Genomic DNA, 8,341 nt, shown 5'->3' with positions numbered 1-8,341 from the left:
TGGAAAGAGGTTAACACGAAGTGAAAGACTGGCCGAAGGGAAGTGACCAGAACTCTGAGGACGGGGTGCAATTTACATACCTGTGAGGGGGAGACCCCAGGAGCATGGGATTTACCCCTGGACAATTTCTGTTTCGTTCCATCTTTGTGTTACATCTGTAACTGGTGTTTTATGTGGAACTTGTTTTTATGTTTTTCTCAGAGTCAGTGAGCGACAGGAGTGGATTGCCTTAGTGTGCTGTGGATTTTTACTTTTTCTGTTCAGTTTTGATTTTAGTCTAGTGATCTTTTTTTGTACCGTGTTTTCAGTACCCTGTCGAGAACAATATCATTTGTTTTACCCGATACGGTTTCATTGTGTGTGTGTGGGAACCTGGGGATAAAAGAACCTGAACGGGAGAGTATAATTATCATTCGGTTACTAAGGTCCTTGCCTTATTAAAAACAATGTGGCGTAGTCGTCAGCTACATAGGTATTATCGTCAAGGTTATCTCGGGTCACACCACCCGTGACAGAACACCAAACAAAAAGGCACAAGCACCAAACAAATAAACACAAGTATTGTGCTGGTGAAAACCAGCACACTTAACAGTTGTTTTTAAGAGTTGTTTTTTCTGCTCTCCTTGCCATACTCTCCTCGAGGGTAGAGAGTTGGAGGTTTATGTACAGTGACCATCTCCCGATTAGCAACAATTAATCAATGAATTAGCTCAGGAGATGGTCTCCGTCTGCACGAGTTTAATAAGGATGCGTGACTGTCAGCTAGCTAAATCACTAGCTGATCATCACGCACAACAAAAACGCGGCGCTTTTATCCGCACCACAAACAATACAAATAATAAAACAGTGCACAAATACAGTGGCTCTCAAAAGTATTCACTCCTCTTGGATTTTTTACAACATGGAATCAAAATGGATTTAATTAGGAGTTTTGGCCACCGATCAATACAAAAAAAGTCCATATTGTCAAAGTGAAAAATTTAAGACAAGTTATCCGATTGCTTTTCAGCAGCAAGAATGGAGATTACGTCAGATACGATAAATTAAAATTGTTGTTTTCAGGTAAAGACAAGACAAATAGAGTATTGTATTTAAGTTACAGCACTTTGTAGTCTGCGTGCAATTTAATATGCCAGTTGAATATTCAGTTACCCCCTCCTGCTGGGGAAGAAACTAGAAGAACTGAAGTGGATAGTTGTAAGGAGTGCAGCTACAAGGGAGGGTTACAATCTAGAATTGCAAGTTGTTACAGAACATGAAACCCTTGTACTCTATCACCATCTTGATGTTTCTGCTGCCTCTTCTCTAGGCTATTTCTCCCTACACAGGCAGATTAGCTGTAACCCCTCTCCATTGCCAGAGCTCGCTCCTTCACCCTTGCCCCTCAACGGTGGAACAACTGGCCCATGGATAAGGACTGCTCAGTCCCCGACCACCTTCCAGCACCTCCTCACACACCTGTAAAACTTCACAATCCTGGACTACAGCATTCAAGTCTATCACTACTTGCATCACCCTTGTAAAACCAAACTAACCCTGGGAGAAGCACATCTAAAATAAATGAAGCACATTGCATGTCTCACTATAAAAGAGACGAGACCTTGGGTTAAAGGACATGGATCTTTACCAAGCATAGATATTGAGCAACACACCTCCGATAAAAACAAGACCACTGAGCAACTCCAATAGCTTCACAAGGCTTTTATTAATTCTTCAAAACACATTAGGAAGACACAGCGAGCAGTTTGTCACTAGACGGGGAGCACCTCTTCAGGAACACAGCCAACAGGACAGCACAGGAGAGAGCCAGAGCCACAGCAGAGACTGCCAGCACAGGGACAGAGGAGCCAGAGTCTGAGACGGGAGAGACAGAGGGGTTAACAGGACAACACGGGAGGGAAGCTACACCCATTGAAGACTCAGGAGTAGGGGTTTACATTGGGAATGGAGGATATTGTGCTAAAAGCACAGAGTCCAACATGCTTACAGGAGTGATGGAACAGTAGATGACAATGCAGACACGTATTAAAACAAAGTCTTTCATTTTAAATGACAGACAACAGTTACACTCTTGAGATTCGATAAAGCAGACTAACCCTCCATTGACAGCAAGCTGGTTCAGAGCTCAGTAGCATTGAGAGCGGCACTTACCCTGCACTTCTTCCACAAGCTGCAGGGGGTGGTACAGGGACTCCTTACTGAGCACGACAGCATGGTCTCCGACTACATGAACCACGGTCAGGGGGCCGATGGTGATCTCCTTTACATGCACTTGGGGGTCCTGGCCAGCTACACAGAGGGGGGGGGGGGGGGAAGAGACAGGAGGGCAAGGTTAGTGTCATTGAAGCAAAGTAATGCACTGGTGATTGAGCTACTCCACAATGCAACTCCATTGAAGGGGAGCACACATGGTCAAACTCTCCACTGAAAAAGGAGGGCAAAATGAGGTTAGAAATGCTTTAGCACTAGAAAGTCAATGGTCCCCATTTTCTTCCATTGAATAGAGAGTATCATTGCAAGATTTGCACATGCAGCTGTGGAACACAAGGTGTTGCTGCTTCCTGGTACCCAATCACTTCAGATGTTTAAACTCACACCAATGTTCTATCCAATCGACCTACTGCAAAGGTCATCCATTAAATATTACAATGGCAACAAAAGGATTTTGAACCATTGGTTAGAACGCCAAATGCCCCCCCCCCCCCCTCCCCTCCGTGTTCCCATACCCATTTAATGGCAGGTTTGTCCATCATATTGTACACTGGCAGCAAAGGATTAACACCAAATTGGATTTGCCAAGTACAAGCGTTGCAGTATTTATACAGCTTGGTTAGAGTTCCAGTCCTCCGAAAAGGCCTCGCCCAGGCTGGGTGTTCAGACAGTACCTGGATCAAGAGGAGCCGCTCTCTTCTGCGGCCATTTTCCGCTCCAGTTGGGCTGGTTGATCTCGGCAGGAGGAAGAGGGCCTGCGAGGAACCGGGGTGTCCCAGAGCAGGAGCCAGCGTCACAGCACCCACACACTGCAGAGGAGCCGTCCTCAGAGACCCACCTGAAAAAGGGAGGCATGGCATGAAGGGGCAGGATCACAGACAGCTAGGATACAAGGACTGTGCAGAGCCACCGAGATCTACACAACCACCCCTAAAATCAGTACCTTCAACCAGTGCACATAGGGAGGAGCAAGTATTTCTGCAAGAGGATATCAAACTTGCTATGAAGAGGTCGGTAGGAAGCCAATAAATGCAAGTGTTCACACAGGTTCTAGCAGAGGCATGGGCAGGGAACAGGACATGAACAACCCTGCTTCTTAAAAGCAGACCGTGGAGGAGGGAAAAATAAAGCCAAAACCCTTCTGACCACTAAGACAGCAATTCTGATTCCAGGCCGAGACTCCACAAGTCATCAGGAGTCTTGCAGCGCTTGTACTTGCCGAGGACAGCTGCAACTGGGCCACAAAAGTAGGCTGCCATGATTGCAGTGGCAAAGTTTCACACATGCTAATCTGGATTGAGCTGGGATTGTGCTTGACCTAGACCACGGTCCGAGAGCCAATCACAAACAATAGCATGGTGGAAGGGGACAGGGTCCAGATTAAGAAATCTGTTCAGCAAGGAGGAACTGATCACTCCTGCACTGCAAGAGCTTACCTGTAGGATTGCTTCTGGTAGGAGCAAGCCTTGTTGGAGGCATCAGCTGGTTTGTCAGCATTGACTGCTCTCAGTGTGCAAGTCATGTAGATCTGAAACAAGAGGGGTAGGAGTCACAATGGGAATGCAGTTAAACACACCATACAGCAAATCAATGCACCAGGAAAGCACAGGGGTCATTATAGTACACTTTGACAAGACAAAGTTAGTGATGGACCCAGGTCTAGCCAAGCCTTACCATGCTCCTGGAATCCCCCTGGAACTTGAAAGCAGCGATGTCAAAGCGCAGCTTGTTCAGAGCAGGTCTAGTGAATGAAGAGGAGGAGTCTGGAGACTTGCTATCCATCAGGCAGCTGGGCGAGACAGGAGACAAGCATGAGGAGAGGGTTACACCGCCAACACACAGCATTGAAACAGGTTCGATAAAGCAGAGTGCAGCATGAGCCAGTGTGTTTGAAGTAACTCCAGTTCTCACCCAAGCTTGTCCACGACAGCATATCTGGGCTCAGAGTCCTTGTTGTTGCTCAGGGTCGCGATGCAGCTGTCGACGTAGAGCCGTAGCGGCACGTGGTTGTCGACGGCAACAGAAGCCTCAACGTGAAGGATGTCACCCAGGTAGATGACATTGGAGACTCTGGGACCACTCCAGTTATCTGGAACAGGAAGCAAGGAGACAGACCAGCATTAAATAAACACCCCCCATACCCAACCCTTTCCTTCATACCATTCATGAGCAGCAAGGAGAAGTCCAGGATTTGCTCTGTAGAGGCTGTTGAAGTGAAGGGCACCCAGGTTGGTTTTATGGGGCTGCTGCTGACATTCCACCTTCTGAAATAAAAACCACATCCTTGTAAGTGATATCATGCATCACTGGCATCCTATTGAAGATGACACAGGAATACAAGAAATGTTGTCTTCAATAGAATTGAGTCCAAATCTTATATTACAGCAGCAGAGACTTGAGAACCCTGGTACAAGCGAGTGACCAGCAGCAAAGTGATTTAGTGTGAAGTTCACAGATACGACCCCTCAGGTCCCCGTTTGCTTGGTACAGTACCTCGGGTATCTGCATTCAAGGAGAATATCAGCCATATTAACCCTGGTGATGATGCCAACACTGGCAGGCTTGTAATAGAGATGGTTTGTGTAGCTCAGGAAGTCTGGGAATACCTAGGGAGAGAAGTTGAAAAGTGATCCTTCAATTCTTGATTATTAAATAAAATGTGAAGTGGTCTTGCGCTTTAAGGCACACAAGGAATTGAGCGCTTGTTCAAGCAGTTTGATACACTTGAATGTCACAAGGAAACTGAGAACTTGGATGACAAGCTCCAACCAGTCAGTAAACTGTGAACCCCCATTTCATGCACCTCACGGCAAAATCTTGGAGAAGTGTCAAGAGGTAAATTAGGAATTTAAATTGACAATAGGCCACACAAGCAGTTAGCTTAATGAGAAAGAACCACAGAAATATTAATGCATGACTTCAGAAGTTGTTTAAGATGCCTATAAGATTAGGGACCAAAACTTGAAATCCACAGACCGAGGTGTTCATGCATGCAAGTATATACAGCAGAACACACATGACAAGTCTTGAGTTAATGTAATAAATGTGCGCACTACTGTATGCGAGACCTTCACAGTGAAGTGCAAGCAATAAAGAAAGCTGAACTACCCACTTGACAGTTCACTTTATTAACTACCGCAGTAACAAATGCGATCGACACGCAGGGTTACCTGGAAAGTGCTGCCGCAGTCCTGGAGCTGAATGCTGAACAAAACCGTGTTGGCGACGCTGTCGGAAGAGGTGGCCGAGCAGCCCGCGGACCCCACGCTCAAGTCGGCGCTGTTCACCAGGTAGCCGATCCCAAACAAGTCCCGGTTCACCGTCACGACCATGGCGTCTTTCCTGCAGTCCAGGGTGACCGAATTCAACAGCGACAGGTCAGCTCTCTGCACGGAGAGAGGGGTGGGCATCGGCTGAAATACCGCTCTCGGCGCGGTAAACAGCACTGGGTTATAAACCGGCTGATCCGACCAGGTCCATCCAAAAGCGCCGTGGAGCTGCACAAGTAAAATCAAAGCGAGCGAAAGCGCGGTCTGAACACCGCGCGTCCCCATTGTAAACTCTTCAGTTCAGAATCAAACACTGCAGCTGCATACCGATAAGCGCGTAGCAAGCACCTTTATACTCCCCGGAATTAATTAACGTGTTAAACCTGGCTGGGTAATTAAACAATCATACACAGACACGCATTCACTACGGTTACATGAGATCAAGTCTTTAGAAAACGAATGTTGGGCATATTCGGGAACTGAATCAGCAAATTGGTTTGGTGAAAACGACACTTTTCTGTGTTTACATGACTTGGAAAAGATAATCCAATTACAATTCTGATTAATTCAACTGGGTAGCCTACATGGATTTATTTTTTTTCCGAAACATAGCGAGCAGGATCCTCCACCTTTCTTTGAATGATGCCTACACTCTAGAAGTAAAGGTTCTCGTTAGAACCTTGCTTTGCCGCTGTGGGGAGACCTTTTTAGGTGCTTCTAAGAACCTTTCTTACATGGACTCTATATTATCTACTTGGTGACACTCGGTTTTGTCATGTAAGCTATGAAACATGTATTGAAAATAGGAGTTTGCAAAACAATCAGGGGGGCGTGGCCTGGACTGTGCTCTGAGTGTGTTAGTTCTCATTGCTTGTGTTATCAGGGGGGCGTGGCTGGACTGTGCACTGAGTGTGTTAGTTCTCATTGCTTGTGTTATCAGGGGGGCGTGGCTGGACTGTGCACTGAGTGTGTTAGTTCTCATTGCTTGTGTTATCAGGGGGGCGTGGCCTGGACTGTGCACTGAGTGTGTTAGTTCTCATTGCTTGTGTTATCAGGGGGGCGTGGCCTGGACTGTGCACTGAGTGTGTTAGTTCTCATTGCTTGTGTTATCAGGGGGGCGTGGCCTGGACTGTGCACTGAGTGTGTTAGTTCTCATTGCTTGTGTTATTAGGGGGCGTGGCCTGGACTGTGCACTGAGTGTGTTAGTTCTCATTGCTTGTTTTATGTCTGTATTATCCTGGTAGGTGACGTATACGCTCCTTGCAAGGGAGCCGGCTCTTTTGTACAGCGATATCGGCGCTTTGCTTCAGTGCGAGAGATCCCGGGTTTGCGCCCGCCCTCCATTTGTGTGTGGATTGCCTTGCTTTGTGTGATGCGCCTGCCTGCGAGAACCAAGATCACTAATATATATATATATAACACATTCATTTTCGAAAAAAAATCACTCGATCATTCATCCTTGACCATGACACGCTTGAGTGACTATGACTGAAGCATATTCACTTAATCACCTAATTAGTGAGACAGTTGATTGGACGCTGGATATGGAGTGATTTCAGCTGTTGAATTGCAAGCTTGAATAAAAGCAATAAAGAAAATCACAGAAAAAGAGCAGCGCCTTCGTGCAATCGGCATGTTGGAGGCTGGACTAGGGAAGCGTACTGTGACTCGCCGTCTTCGGTGCTCGCAGCCAGCAATTTCAAACCTGGCGAGACGGTATAACCAGACACACTCTGTCAATGACAGGCCACGAACTGGGAGATCAAGAGTCCCAACACCTGCCCAAGATCGACAGATCATTTTACAGCATCTTCGTGATGTCAATTGTTAATCAGCACAATAAAAATTCACTGCATCTGCTCTAAAACAGAGTTTGTCATTGAATTTTATCCAAATAGAAGTGATACGTTTCTTTTGATGCTCAGATATACTGTAAGTGATACGTTTAATTTGATATGAGAGAGAGAGAGAGAGAGAGAGAGAGATGGATAGATAGACAGATAGACAGATAGATAGATAGATGGATAGATAGATAGATTCCTGCATTATTCCTAGTGTTAGTTCACATTGCGAAACGGTCAGGACCGCGGATAGCTCATATACTCTCTGATGAAAAGACATTGGTTATTGAATGCAGCCCGGGTTAAAAAGGTGCAGAAACGATATTGTGCTCATTTCAAATGAAAAGTGCATGTAATTCAAGTAGGAGACATTGAGGAGCTGTGACACGGACGGGTTGTATGCAGGTCGGGATTCAGAAACTCTCCGATGCCGTGTTTAAAAGCTACCGAACGCGTCTGCTCTGGAACAATATGCTGCTTTAAAACGTGTCAGAACCAAAAGTATTTTCTCAAGTTAGGGAAGAGGCGATGTGTAAAACTCTGGGGATGCAAACTGAGCAGGTAGCCAGGACTGTACACCGTAACCAGGGAAACGGGGGACGTCAGGCTGGTGTTTGTGACGTTACATTTTTGTGCGGGTCACGTGTGCTGTAAGGTGGCTGGCAGTTTAGTCTTGTTGAGAGTTTATCGGAAGTGGGACGTATTTTTGCAGTTAAAATTTTCTTTAACAAACAAAAAAAAACTTCTTTCTAAATCTTTTTAGATCTGGCATAGAATTGGTTTTCGGACAGTTTTTGGAAGACCACCTGCACTGAATTTCGTTTGGATCCGGAAGAAAGTATCTGTTTGTCTTTTTTGCTTTAATAATCCAACTCTTAAAAAAAAAAAAAAAAAAAAAGGGCATTTATTATTTTTTTTTAAAAAGTATTGAATTGGTGTGGGATAAGAGATAAACATAATACATTTCGACAGTTAATGACTATTAGAATTCCAGACTAAATTTAGGTTTCATCTATTTCT

The 8,341-nt window shown here is 45.5% G+C and overlaps 1 pseudogene; it reads right to left on the bottom strand.

The window, feature by feature from the left end:
• Positions 1-1,686: 1,686 nt before the first annotated feature.
• On the bottom strand, positions 1,687-5,791 carry LOC117962844 (zona pellucida sperm-binding protein 3-like; annotated as a pseudogene).
• Positions 5,792-8,341: the final 2,550 nt, after the last annotated feature.

This window comes from Acipenser ruthenus, chromosome 29 (assembly GCF_902713425.1).
Source record: "Acipenser ruthenus chromosome 29, fAciRut3.2 maternal haplotype, whole genome shotgun sequence".
Taxonomy (NCBI): domain Eukaryota; kingdom Metazoa; phylum Chordata; class Actinopteri; order Acipenseriformes; family Acipenseridae; genus Acipenser; species Acipenser ruthenus.
This window is presented reverse-complemented; position numbering and strand designations above follow the sequence as displayed.